Here is a 13,966-nt window from a genome sequence, read left to right on the forward strand (position 1 = left end):
CCAGGTCTCTCTGAACAGCAGCATGTTTTAATATTTTATCATTTAAATAATAATCCCTTTTGCTGTTATTCCTACCAAAATGGATAACCTCACATTTGTCAACATTGTATTCCATCTGCCAGACCCCAGCTCATTCACTTAAACTATCCAAATCCCTCTGCAGACTTCCAGTATCCTCTGCACTTTTTGTTTTACCACTCATCTTAGTGTCATCTGCAAACTTGGACACATTGCCCTTGGTCCCCAACTCCAAATCATCTATGTAAATTGTGAACAATTGTGAGCCCAACACTGATCCCTGAGGGACAGCACAAGCTACTGATTGCCAACCAGAGAAACACCCATTAATCCCCACTCTTTGCTTTCTGTTAATTAACCATTCCTCTGTCCATGCTATTTCTTTACCCTTAATGCCATTCATCTTTATCTTGTGCAGCAACCTTTTGTGTGGCACCTTGTCAAACGCTTTCTGGAAATCCACTTATACCACATCCATTGGCTCCCTGCACTGGTAATGTCCTCAAAACTTTCCACTAAATTAGTTAGGCACGATCTACCCTTTATGAACCCATGCTGCGTCTGCCCAATGGGACAATTTACATCCAGTTGCCTGGCTATTTCTTCCTTGATGATAGATTCCAGCATCTTCCCTACTACTGAAGTTAAGCTAACTGGCCTATAATTTACCCGCTTTCTGCCTACCTCCTTTTTTAAACAGTGGTGTCATGTTTGCTAATCTTCAATCTGCCGGGACCACCCCAGAATCTAGTGAATTTTAGTAAATTATCACGAGTGCATTTGCAGTTTCCCTGGCCATCTCTTTTAGCACTCTGGGATGCATTCTATCAGGGCCAGGAGACCTGTCTACCTTTAGCCCCATTAGCTTGCCCATCACTACTTCCTTAGTGATAACAATTGTCTCAAGGTCCTCACCTGTCATATCCTCATTTCCATCACTCACTGGCATGTTATTTGTGTTCCACTGTGAAGACCGACCCAAAAAACCTGTTCAGTTCCTCAGCCATTTCCTCATCTCCCATTATTAAATCTCCCTTCTCATCCTCTAAAAGGACCAATATTTACCTTAGCCACTCATTCTTGTTTTATATATTTGTAGAAACTTTTACTATCTGTTTTTATATTCTGAGCAAGTTTACTCTCATAATCTATCTTACTCTTCTTTATAGCTTTTTTAGTAGCTTTCTGTTGCCACCTAAAGATTTTCCAATCCTCTAGTCTCCCACTAATCTTTGCCACTTTGTATGCTTTTTTTCTTCATTTTGAGACTCTCCCTTACTTCCTTAGATATCCATGGTCGATTTTTCCCCTTTCTACCGTCCTTCCTTTTTGTTGGTATAAACTTTTGCTGAGCACTGTGAAAAATCGGTTGGAAGGTTCTCCACTGTTCTTCAACTGTTTCACCATAAAGTCTTTGCTCCCAGTCTACCTTAGCTAGTTCTTCTCTCATCCCATTGTAATCTCCTTTGTTTAAGCACAAAACATGAGTATTTGATTTTACCTTCTCACCCTCCATCTGTATTTTAAATTCCACCATATTGTGATCGCTCCTTCCGAGAGGATCCCTAACTATGAGATCATTAATCACTTCTGTCTCATTACACAGGATCAAATCTAGGACCGCTGGTTCCCACTTAGGTTCCATTACATACTGTTCTAGGAAACTATCGCGGATACATTCTATAAACTCCTCCACTAGGCTGCCTTGACCGACCTGGTTAAACCAATCGACATGTCGATTAAAATCCCCCATGATAACTACTGTACCATTTCTACATGCATCCGTTATTTCTTTGTTTATTGCCCGCCCCACCGTAATGTTAATATTTGGTGGCCTATAGACTAGTCATATCAGTGACTTTTTCGCCTTACTATTCCTGATTTCCACCCAAATGGATTCAACCTTATTCTTCATATCACCAATGTCATCCCTCAATACTGCCCAGATGTCATCCTTAAATAACAGAGCTACACAACCTCCCTTACCATCCACTCTGTCCTTCCGAATAGTTTGATACCTTCGGATATTTAACTCCCAGTCTTGACCATCCTTTAACCATGTTTCAGTAATGGCCATTAAATCCGAGTCATTCACGATGATTTGTGCCATCAACTTATTTACCTTATTCCGAATACTAAGAGCATTCAGGTAAAGTACCCTTATCTTGGCTTTTATACCTCCGTTTTGAATCTTGACACCTCTATCAGGAACCTCACCCAAGTTATTTTTCCTTTTAACTTTTCTCCTAATTTTCCTTATCATTGAACCCATATCTTAATGTTATAACCTGCTGCTTCGGCTTTCCATTTATGTTTTTACTTCCTGTTTTATTCCTTTTAGTATTACTGGGCCTGTTCACTGAGCTCTCCTCAGTCACTGTACCCTGTACTGTGGCCCTTTTTGATTTTTGACTATGGCTTCTCTGCCTTACACTTTCCCCCTTACTGCCTTTTGTTTCTGTCCCCGTTTTAGTTCCCTCCAACTTCCTGCATTGGTTCGGTTCCCATCCTCCTGCCACATTAGTTCAAACCCTCCCCAACAGCACTAGTAAACACCCCCCCCAGGACATTGGTTCCGGTCCTGCCAGGTGCAGACCGTTTGGTTTGTGTTGGTCCCACCTCCCCAGAACCGGTTCCAATGCCCCAGGAAATTGAATCCCTCCCTCTTGCACCATCTCCCAAGCTATGCATTCATCCTATCTATCCTGACATTCCTACTCTGACTAGCCGGTGACACTGGTAGCAGTCATGAGATTACTATCTTTGAGGTCCTACTTTTTACTTTAACTCCTAACTCCCTGAATTTGACTTGTAGGACCTCGTGCCATTTTTGTTACCTGTATTGCTGGTGCCGATATGCACCACGACAGCTGGCTGTTCACCAGAAGGGAACTCAATGGACTGGACATGCCGGCCATGGGAGAAGATAGGAGAAGGGGCCTGGAAGCTCCAATAGAACTGGGGGATGTCATGGAGAAAATCAACCCGATGCAGGCGGGGAAGGCACTGGGGCCAGATGGATTCCCAGTGGACTTCTACAAAATATTTGCTCCAACTTGCGGGAGATGTTCGCTCATAAGAAGCACCCTGCCACCAAGGGGGAATAGAGAGCATAGGGTTTCACTCTACGCGGATGACTCTACATCTCGAACCTCCAGACTAGTATGGAAGGGATAATGAAACTCCTGAAGGAGTTTGGAGCCTTCTCGGGTTACAAAGGTAGCCTAGGCAAGAGCGAGATCTTCTCTGCAAACCTGTAAGAGGGGGTGGGGAGGGGGGGGGGGGGTGGAACAGCGCTGGGCGAATACCGCTTAAGCAAGCCCAGATCAAATTCCGCTACCTGGGGATCCAAATAGCGCATGACTGGACATGATGTGGGATCCAAATATGGAACCTGACAAGTCTGGTGGAGGAAGTCAAAAAAACCTGGAGTGAGAACACTCTAGTGAGAACACAGATGATCAAAATAAACATGCTGCCCAGGTTCCTCCCGATCTACATCCCCAAGGTCTTTTTCAACAGTCAACAAACATGGGGGGAGTGGAGGGGGTGGGGTAGGGGGGTGGGGTGGGGTGGGGGGGGGGGGCAGAGAAAGAGTCTGAGGATCCATTTGAAGGTCCTACAAAGGAGCAGAAACATGGGAGGACTTGCCCTCCCGAATCTACAGTGCTACCACTGGGTAGCCACCACAGAAAGAGTACCAGGATGTCTTGAGGAACCGGGGTAGAGTAGATGAAGATCGAAGAGAGTTCCTGCATAGGGACTTCCATCCGAGGCCGAGCCACAGCCGCTCTTCAATTCCCCCCCCTCCAGCCAAATACTTGAGCAGTCCAGTGGTAGTAGCCACGCTCCAAATGTGGTACCAAATGAGGCAACACTTTGGCCTAACCAAAATATCCACCATGGCCCCCATCTGCAACAACCACTAGTTCATTCCAAAAATAATGGATGCCACCTTCAGAATTTGGAGACAGGATGAGGGGACTCTGACGGTTAGGGACATGTACACAGACGGTAGAGTAACAACCCTTGGGGAACTGTTCTAGTTACCAAGAGGAAACAACCTGAGACACATTTAGGTCAAAAACTTCCTCGGCAAGGAAACAACAACGTACTCCCAGATTCTAATATTAGAATACTAATATTCTCGTTAGTAGAATATTTGCTGGACGTGGGTGACCGAGGGAAGGGAAAATGTGCGGACCTGTACAGGCCACTGTCAGAGGAGGTACACTTCCCCTGGACGAGACAAGGAAAAAATGGTAGGAGGAACTACGCATTGAGATAGGGGTTGGAATCTGGATTAAAGCACTGCACAGGGTGAACTTCATCTCCATGTGTGCAGGGCTGAGCCTAACGCAGCTAAAGGTGGTGCACAGAGCGCAAATAACCAGAACTCAAATGAGTGGGTTCTTTCCGGAGGTGGAGGACAAATGCGAATGGTGCCAGAGAGGCCCAGCCAACTATACCCACGTGTTCTGGGCGTTCCCCAGATTGACAACCTTCTTTGGTGACCTTTGAGGCAACGTCCAGGGTTGTGGGAGTGAGGGAGGAGCCATGCTCAAAAGTGATTTCAGGGTATCTGATCAGCCAGAGCTCTTCATGGAGAGGGGGGGGGGGGGGGGGGGGGGGGCAACTCCCTCGCCCTTGCCTCCATGATAACCTGCCAGAGAATTCTGCTCAGCTGGTGATCAGCAGCACCACCCAAGGCTGCAGACTGGCTGTCCAACCTGTTGGAATTTCTCAGGCTGGATAAAATAAAATTTGCCGTCTGTGGGTCGGAAGGGGACATGGAAGCCATTCACCAGCTTGTTTCAACACCTGTGAGACTGGGGACTGTAAAAGTTGTATGCCATCTAAAGGGAGGTCATGGCCACTGTTGTGGAGAAGATACTTGCTTGTAAGTATACATATTGGGGTTTTTTTTTTCTTTTTCTAACGGTTTTGTAATTTGTAATTTATGAATTGTTGAATACAAAATATGAAAACCTAATAAAAACAAAGAAAATTGTTGTTTTCCCCTCATACTGGTACTTTTGCGAGGTGTGCTGATGAGTGCAAGATGAAAATCTTCGACATGTAATTTTTCCAGTAACACAAAAGATATTTTTATTGATTCAAGCATGTACGTATACAGAAAAGCCAAGGAATTACTATAGGCCGTGTTTTTGGATGAATGTCCAACATGTTGGTTGACATTCCTCTGCTATTTTAATGAAGGTATTAACATATTATAATAAATTGGTCAACATCTCTGCAAAAATACCAGGCAAAGAATTGACATGGGAATGTTTTTAAAAATTATTCAATAAGATTGATAATAGTTGCTTCTTGGCTACAGATTTTGGTGGATCTTAGGTAAGTTTTGTTATTAAATAAGAGAAAAATCCAGAAAAATAAATTAATAGGGCAAACTCAAACAAGATGAGTCACATTTTTGTTCAGCACATTAAGTTAACCAATGATCAATTGCTTTTCATCAGACTATTTATTTCCCTGCAATTTCTAATGGAAATCTATGTATTTATGGCAACAGCAGACTGCAGCTGTTTTATAAGCACAGTTCCTGGAGAACAGCATCATTCAATGAATATTGGACTTGCAGATTTAAGTGAATTAAACAACAGCTGTATGTTTTTGATTGATATACCATCATCCGAGCATAATGAATGGATAGCTATGAGGATTCATTTGCAAGTTGTCTCACAGCCAACTGCATCTTTGCATAACTTCTTGTTAATGGTATACTGTGGTCCTGTGAAATTTAGATATCTTTATACTATATTTGTTTCCAACTCAGATTAACACATAGGGTGGGATTTTCCGATGCTTCCTAGTGGGAGGGTGGGATTTCCTGACGCTTTCTAGTGGGACTGGAAGATCCAGCTGGCAGTCAATGACAAACTGCTTCCACTGCCAGAAAAACATGCTACATGCTATCCAGCCCCAAGTATAATTATTGCATAATTATGACCAGCATTTCAATGAGTTAATCAGTGTTCTTCAAACTTTTTTTCCGGGGACCCATTTTTACCAACTGGCCAACCTTCGGGACCCAACCCGGCCGACCTTCGCGACCCACGCCGGCCGACCTGTGCGACCCACCATTTTCTCTTACCTTGTTTGCTGCTGACAAAAATGGAGGAAATGGTTTTGGGTCCCTTTGGTCCTCGTACACGCTCCTCCAATGGAACCTGTTGGATGAAGGTGGAGCCTTCTGGTGTCGGAAAGTATGGAGTCCCCATCTGTCCAAAGTTCTAAATTTTTTTCCTGCAAAATTTTATCAAATAAACCCCCCCCCCCCGGCACTTGCAAAAAACAAATAAAAAACAAAATGAGTAAAATAAATGAAAAAATGAATAAAACCCCCCTGAACTTATAAAAAAAAAATGAATAAAATAAATGAAAAAAATAAAAATTTAATGAATAAAATAAATGGAATAAATGAATAAAAACCACTACAAAATTTGTAGAACAAAATGGTGCAACCGTTTAAAAAAAATAGCGGCCGCACTGCGCATGCGTGCCCGATATTGGTGCGCATGCGCAATGCGGCCGAATTTTTTTTTTAACATGTTCGCAGCCGCTTGCAGCCGGTGTTATGAAAAGCCGGCTGCTGCGCGGGGATTTGCGCAATCGGGAGCGCCACGGACAATGGCTCCGTGACCCTCCTGACACCCTCCCGCGACCCACCCGCAGGTTGCGCCCCCGACTTTGAAGAACACTGCTTTTAATAATGTTTTTTAGGACATTGTTTCTTCTTTGCCCTGTGTTTCACTGTGATTTACAGTCTGTGAACAACATTATGGGAACATAGAGCTTTGAAATGAGGCATTTGTGTGAATCTGGTTTTATTAGTGATAACATAAAACTATCAGCCAGTCAATCAGGGCACACTGTTTCAATGTCCACTTAACACTTCTTAAGTAGCTAACTGGTCACTTGATTGTTAGAAATCTCTCCACATTTATGAACTCCGCTGTGGAATGTGCTTTTCTCATGGCATCGGCTCAGGAATAGTGAGATGATTCTGATTTACCCATGCGTTGCTACGTGTGCTGAGGCCCTGAAATTGAGTCTCTCCTTTACTGCTCAATAATACTTTGTAAAACATTGTCATTTTAACGTATATGACTACCCCTGATATATAAATATATATATGTATTACATATATATATTAATTTTCCATTGGCTTTGTATTTCATCCTAGGTCTAACACTGTCAATTTGTCAGAGGGACTTCAGTGCACAAGACTTCATTTTATTGTATTGCTGGATCTGAGAATTGTTGCTCGTTCTGGGTGAGTGTGCTTTACACTCAATTTGGCTCTGTTTTATTCCTTAGCCAGGTATCGTTAAGATACCGCCAGAAGATTCAAGTTCAAGTTCAGACCAATAACTCAATACACCAGTTAGTAAGTTCAAACAAGACATGTTTATTATAATACAGTTATCTACTCATTATGCATATAAAACTACAAGACTAGGCTAATCCTACCACTAACAGGCCAATACTTATCTGGAATAAGGGAACTGCCGGATCAGGGAACAATGGCCTCTTGCTTTGTCCTGGATCCGCAGGCTTCCAGTCGGTGTGGACTAAAGGGGTCAGGAGTGTCTACTCTCGTAGCGTGTGTTGTATAACACTTGATGGCGGCTGCTGACCAGGCCTCTCCTTCTCAAGGTTCTTCTACTGCAAAGGTGTTCTGCTGGGAGGGCCGGCTGGTCAAGAAGAGCGCTGGGAGGCTGGTCAAGGAGACCGCTGGGAGGCTGGTCAAAGAGAGCGAATCAGTCCTGGGACCTGACTTTTATAGGTCCCAGGGGCTTCGCTTCCTTCTGGGCGGACCCTCTTTAAACCTGCAATCGATTGGGTCTCTTCCCAATCGATTGATTTGAATTTCCCCAATAACGGGCTGTTCCTCGATCACTGGGCGGTTCCTTACACCTTATTGGTGTCCTTTGTCTTAGACTCCACTGGCGCCGGAATGTCTGACCTTCCATAGAATGTTTCAATTGCAGTTAACTGTTGTGTCCATTGTGCCTGGGAATCACCGTGAATCGCTCACTTAATATGTGCAGCTTGTTAGCTACAATTCTGTTGGGTTTCTGTAGCAGCTAGAATACAGGGGATTCTGCAGATTGCTTGTTTCTTTGCCAATGTCCATTTTTCCCTGTAATCTTTGCGTTCTTCCATTTTGTGTGAGGAAGTGGCCAACCCAGGTGGCTACAGAATATACTTTGATGTCTGTAGGAAGTCACCTACGATCGGCTCCATTGTTTCAATGGAATTGAAGATAGGGAGTGGTGCATAATGGCGACGGATTCAACATCACACATTTTGCACTAACACCTAAAGTCAAAATTATCCATTTTATTTCTCTTTCTAGTAAAGAGAACAGAAGCCGATGATAAACAGTTGACTTTCTATATCTGTAGCTCACTGAACTTGTATGAGAATAACCCAGGGAAGTAATTGAAGTAAATTATATCTTGTTCACTTCTTTCAAGGTTGCAATGGCTCTTCAGTATTTTCCCATTCATGGGGCTCTCTGCAGCAAAACAACCCCCCTCAGCAGCTGAGGAAAATTAATCAATAATATTCATTAACCCACTCTTGTGCCTGTGGAAACGTTGATATCAGTCATAAACCCTGGATGATGGGTGCACTCCATTGATGTTACAATTATTATTTGTATTCTCTTTGTGACGTTTCTTACACCAGGGCAAAATCCCATTCCTCAAGGTTAGCGCACACTCTCATTGATCCAGAACAATGACTTTAGGTGTGAAATAATCTGAAATCATGGCCTAGATGTTGCGGTTAGTGGCACAGTAATGACGATCGCTGCTGATCTAGAACTAAAGGGCCAACTTAACTGAAGCAATGGCGGGCGCACAGATTTCATTTACAAGGGGAGGGTTTATCCTCAAGACATTGACCTCTGCATTCTCCAGTGTGGGTGAGAAGGACAGATCACATGGCGCAGTGAAACCCAATCTGTCAGAACTAAGCTGCCGCAGTACCTGTCATAATAGATGCATGTTAAAAAGCCACTGGAATAAAAGATTTAAGTCAGTTAAATAATATCAGTCATTTAAAAAAGTCACGAATTTAAGCATATATTTAAAAGGGTAAATTGCAGCAATGCTTTTTTAAAAAATCACAAATTTATATATCCAATCGAGTGTGGGTGACAATCTATACATCCAGTTGTAGGTGATGTTCCACCTTAAAGGCTAAGTGGAACCCTTTAGCATTGACTATAGTCAACCCAGGAGAAGATGTTTCAAAGATCAAAATCATGAGGAGTGCAGTGTGAAACCAGCCCCTCTTGCTCACTAAGTAATTCAAGAATTACTTGTGTAAGACTTGGGTACTGATCCAGAGTAGAAGCAAGAGAATAACTTGTAATATGTAGAACCTTTAATTAACCCAGTGTCATGTGAGTGTCCCTTTAAGAAAGGTTTTTGTCTTATCACATGGCTTCAGTGATGTCATTTGTGGGTGAAGTTGAGCTGCGGCTGTGAGTTTTGTTTTACTTTTGCTTTCGGTTATTTCATTGCTGTGGACTGTAGGCAGAGAAAATAAGTGTTTTGGCCTGTCTCTCTATTTTCATTTTAAATATCTGTTCCAGTAAAAAGAAACATTGATTATAGCTACCTGCTTTGATAACCAACATGAGGGGACATAGCTTTAAATTGAGGGGTGGTAGATATAGGACAGATGTCAGAGGCAGTTTCTTTACTCAGAGAGTAGTAGGGGTGTTGAACGTCCTGCCTGCAACAGTAGTAGACTCGCCAACTTTAAGGGCATTTAAGTGGTCACTGGATAGACATATGGATGAAAATTGAATAGTGTAGGTCAGATAGGCTTCAGATGGTTTCACAGGTCGGTGCAACATCGCGGGCCGAAGGGCCCGTACTGCACTGTAATGTTCTATGTTCTATAACTTAAAATAAATAGTTTGCTTTCCAGAAGGGTTTAAACCTGGGGTCAGAATCTCAGGAAAAGCCAATCTTGTTCAAGTGAGAATACAGTGTGCTGGGCCACGCCCTTGAAAATGGATTTTTGGTGTATGGGATTTTGCTTTTGAATTGGAACAGTTAAGGGGGAATTCATTAAGTGTTAAACATAGATTACTGTAGCTGTGGGGTGTCTTTATGTTGCAATTGATAACAATTCTTGCTGTGCGTTTATATACGTTCTTAGAATAAAGCTTATTTTGGTTAAAGTGTCTATAGGATGACTGTTCAATCACACCTGAAGGGAAGCCTCTTGTGGTTACCCTAGGCAAATTCAACATAAAGGTTGTAAGTCAGGTGGATTTCATAATATACTTTGGAGTTTCTAAGCCCTGGCCCTTAACACCAGCAAATTCCAAAGCAATTTACAGTTTTTAAAAAAAATGACAACAGGCACATAGACAGAGAAACCACATTGCTTTAACTGCCAATAATGTGTAAGATCAAATATAATTTCCTAAGAAAAGAACACTTTTGTTTTAAAAAAATTAATATGAACCGGATGCAAAATCATTTCAATTCTGCAAAAACATTGATTTCTCGCCAGTAATTTAAACCTGTCTCAAAAAATGGAAAGCCCTCCACAACTGGGCTTCTATGATGAGAGGTTTTCACTTGAAAAAGACACACTTATATCATTCTTTGTCTCTCTGTTGCAGAAATAATGTATGTTACAAAATACTAACAATGCATCATGATTATTCTTCCTACAAACTTTACAATTAAATGCAGCATTCAAAAATATTAGGGCAGGAGACTAGACCAGGCAGCAATGTCTCCACTCATTCAGAACAGAGGTAAGGATCTCGAAATGAGACAATTGGAGAGGTCGTGGACAATTCTAACCAACTGATGCCTCACTGGGCAATATTAATTATTTTTAATTCTGCATCAACCACCTATTGAGCTGTGAACCCAGCAAAGGTGACTCATCTAGTTTTACATGTAAGCTAGGAAATACACATATTGACAGATATGTCCAGGGTTGCTGACTGCTTCTATCCCGAACTCCGAAGGCAGCCTCCGGGGTTGTTCAGGTAATTCCAACACAGCACGCCAAGTTGTTTCAGACATGTTCTGGACCAGTGGGTTTCCCATTGGCGTTGCGAAGAATTGAGCGTGGGTGGAAGATACCAGTGGGGCCTTCATCCACATTCCATTAGCAGGATACAAATCAGTTTCACACTGGCCTACAGCGGATTTCCCAGATACACGATGGCTGCCACCAGCAGAAGATCCCATGGGAAATTCACACCAGTTTTTCTACTCCTGCCGAATTCTCCCTCCACCCACCTTTGAACCCGCTGGTGGGGCCAAGGGAGAATTCCGGCACAGTTCCATGTCAGAATGGCATGTAGCTTGGAAGGAAATTTGCTGGTGATGATCTCTCCATGCATCTGCTGCCCTTGTCCTTCTCGGTGATGGAGAGTGCAGGTTTGGAAGGTACTGTCAGAGAAGCCTTGATGCGTTGCTGTAATGCATTTTGTAGATAGTAGCTGCTGTGCGTTGATGGTGACGGAGTGAATCTTTAGTGTGGTGAATGGGGTGCAGATCAAGTGTGTAGCTTCCTCCTGGATGGTGGTGAGCTTCAGTGTTTTTCGAGCTACACTCACCCAGGCAAGTGGAGAGTATGCCACCACACTCCTGACTTATGTCTTGTAGGTGTTGGACAGGCTTTGGGAGTAAGGAGGTGAATTATGCACCACACCCAGACTCTGACCTATGCTTGTGGCTACAGCATTTATATGGCCAGTCCACTTCAGTTTTTGCTCAATCACATTTTCAGGCGCTGCATATAATGGACAGTTAATCCCATGCAACCAGTTCTGTGCTGTAACTTCTACCTCCTCCCCTAAAATTCTAAATTTGCAAACCCAACTCTGCCTGGTCTTAATCACTTTGGGTTTTAGTGGAGTTGAGTCAGTGGACATGCCACCACACTCCAGGAGGTGTTTTAGTAACAACCTTTCAAGGAGGCTGGATGCTTCCAGTTTCATTCATTTTTTATTTTTAATAATTGGGAGGCCAACATTTCCTGACCACAAGTAAAAAGGAGGCAAGAACAGTCAACTTAATGAGCTAAATCACCTTTCTGCATGGCTTATGAGTGAGGACACGCGCAAGTGCTTTCATCTGGCCCATCAAGCTAACCTCCACATGATCAAACCCCTGTGATCAGTCATCCTGATGAAGTCAAATTCAACTCCAATTCGCTGCCCCTACCTTGACGTGTGACTCCTCCTATTTGACACTTGCAATAGCTTTGAATTGTGCATAGCTTCTGCTTGTCTGTGAAAGATTGATGTTATAAATTAGCAACATAGAGATTTAATTTGGATTAGTTGAACAAGGTTTTCAGGTGCCATATTGACCTCATCCATCAGAAACACCGCACAACATTATTGCCATCCATTAAGTGCAAGCATTGCAAAGCACTGGAGCCTTGTAAATATCACTGTGGAGACAATGCCTACTTGCATCTAGGAAAATCAATGCCTATCTTCATTAAAGTGTTCAGGATTGAGTCTTCAGCAATGTGCATGAAAAATGCATGTTGACCATTCAATGGTTATACCACCAAGATTTACAACACCAAAAACCCCCGAAACAAACCTAATCATTTTAAAAAGGTAAAAATATACAAAATTATATGTTTTAAATTAGACTGGATGGCAGCATTCCTCAGTTAGGAAATGTTGTATATTATTGCCTGATTCATCAAATGGAAATACCCAATAATAGGGGGAGGCTCTGAAGAATGCTGGCAAGCTGCTCAGCTTAACATATGTAGGCAGCCTATACATAATACGATACCCAATATTTCCAAATCTTTGTTACAATCCCCGTAAAGACTCATAACTTATAAAAAGAAATTCAAACTTTCACATTTTGAAAGAGCCCCGTTATTATTTTAGCCCCACTATAAAAACGCACTTTAATCATATACTTTACACCAGTCATTTTCAAACTCAGGGTCGTGACCCACTGGTCGTGGGCGGGTGTCACGAGGGTCATGGGGCCATCGGTTGCGGCGTTCCCGAGCGCTGGAAGAAGTAACCAATGGCCGGGACCGGCTTTTAACAATATTGGCCCCACCAGCTTTCAGGATGCCGGCCATCCCACTCATGCGTGCCCCGTCAGTGGCGTACATTCCCCCAGGGCTGTGGCGGCTAGTAGGAGGGACACTGTTGCTGGTTGAATTCCAATATCCATTGTCTGCAGGGCATGAAAAGCCAACATGTTAGCATGGTGCGTACCCCCGTGCCCAACCAGGTCCGCCAGACTACACAGTGGCCCCGGTTGGTACTGCGGACTCTGCCCCACATGTTCCCACACACACCCAAAGCCCCTTCAGTGCCTGGGACTGTGCGGGCCCCTGGCCCTGGCACTCATCCCTGCTGCCAGGACTACCGTCAGCTGGCACTGCCCTTGTCAGCGGAATGCTCCACAGTACCAGTCCAATGCTCCTTGTAGGAGCGACTGTGGGCATTGCCCTTTGGTGGGCTGTATGATGACCCGCTGGCGAATGGCAACCAGTTGGGAGGGGTGTGGCAGACGGTGGGGTGGAGGGTGGGGGCTGGTGTATGGAGAGTGGAGCTGGGTGCGAGGTGGGAACACCTGCACGGCAGGTGGCATTCTGCAGAACCAGGGATGGTCGGTGGGGTGTACAGGAAGATGGCTACCTTACAGGCTGTGGCAATGGCGGTTCGTGCCTGAACACTGCCGCAGTCCCGTGGGGGTCACCTTGGCCCCACGGTCCATCCACTGGTCACCCCCCAACCCACCCCCAACCTGGCCCTGGCAGGGTACCCCCCCCCCCCCCCCCCCCCACCTCAGCCAATCAGGATTGGCTGTCTCCTTTCTCTTCTTCATCAGCCACACCACCTGTTTCCTGATTTTTAAAAGCACAGGTTAAACTCGCCGTC

General features: G+C 43.9%; 1 protein-coding gene across 10 annotated transcripts in view; it reads left to right on the forward strand.

Annotated features, from left to right (window-relative positions):
* Positions 1 to 13,966, forward strand: part of LOC119969166 (galactosylgalactosylxylosylprotein 3-beta-glucuronosyltransferase 1-like) — a 170,975-nt gene that overhangs the window by 38,141 nt on the left and 118,868 nt on the right. For 6 of the 10 annotated variants that reach the window (XR_005461302.1, XM_038802397.1, XM_038802393.1 and 3 more), the window contains one exon: positions 7,229 to 7,318. The exons of the other annotated variants lie outside the window; for them this stretch is intronic. The gene's annotated coding sequence lies outside the window, so the exon portion shown is untranslated. The remainder of the gene's footprint in view (positions 1 to 7,228; positions 7,319 to 13,966) is intronic. 10 annotated transcript variants of the gene reach the window in all.

This window comes from Scyliorhinus canicula, chromosome 7 (genome assembly GCF_902713615.1).
Source record: "Scyliorhinus canicula chromosome 7, sScyCan1.1, whole genome shotgun sequence".
NCBI classification, from domain to species: Eukaryota; Metazoa; Chordata; class Chondrichthyes; order Carcharhiniformes; family Scyliorhinidae; genus Scyliorhinus; species Scyliorhinus canicula.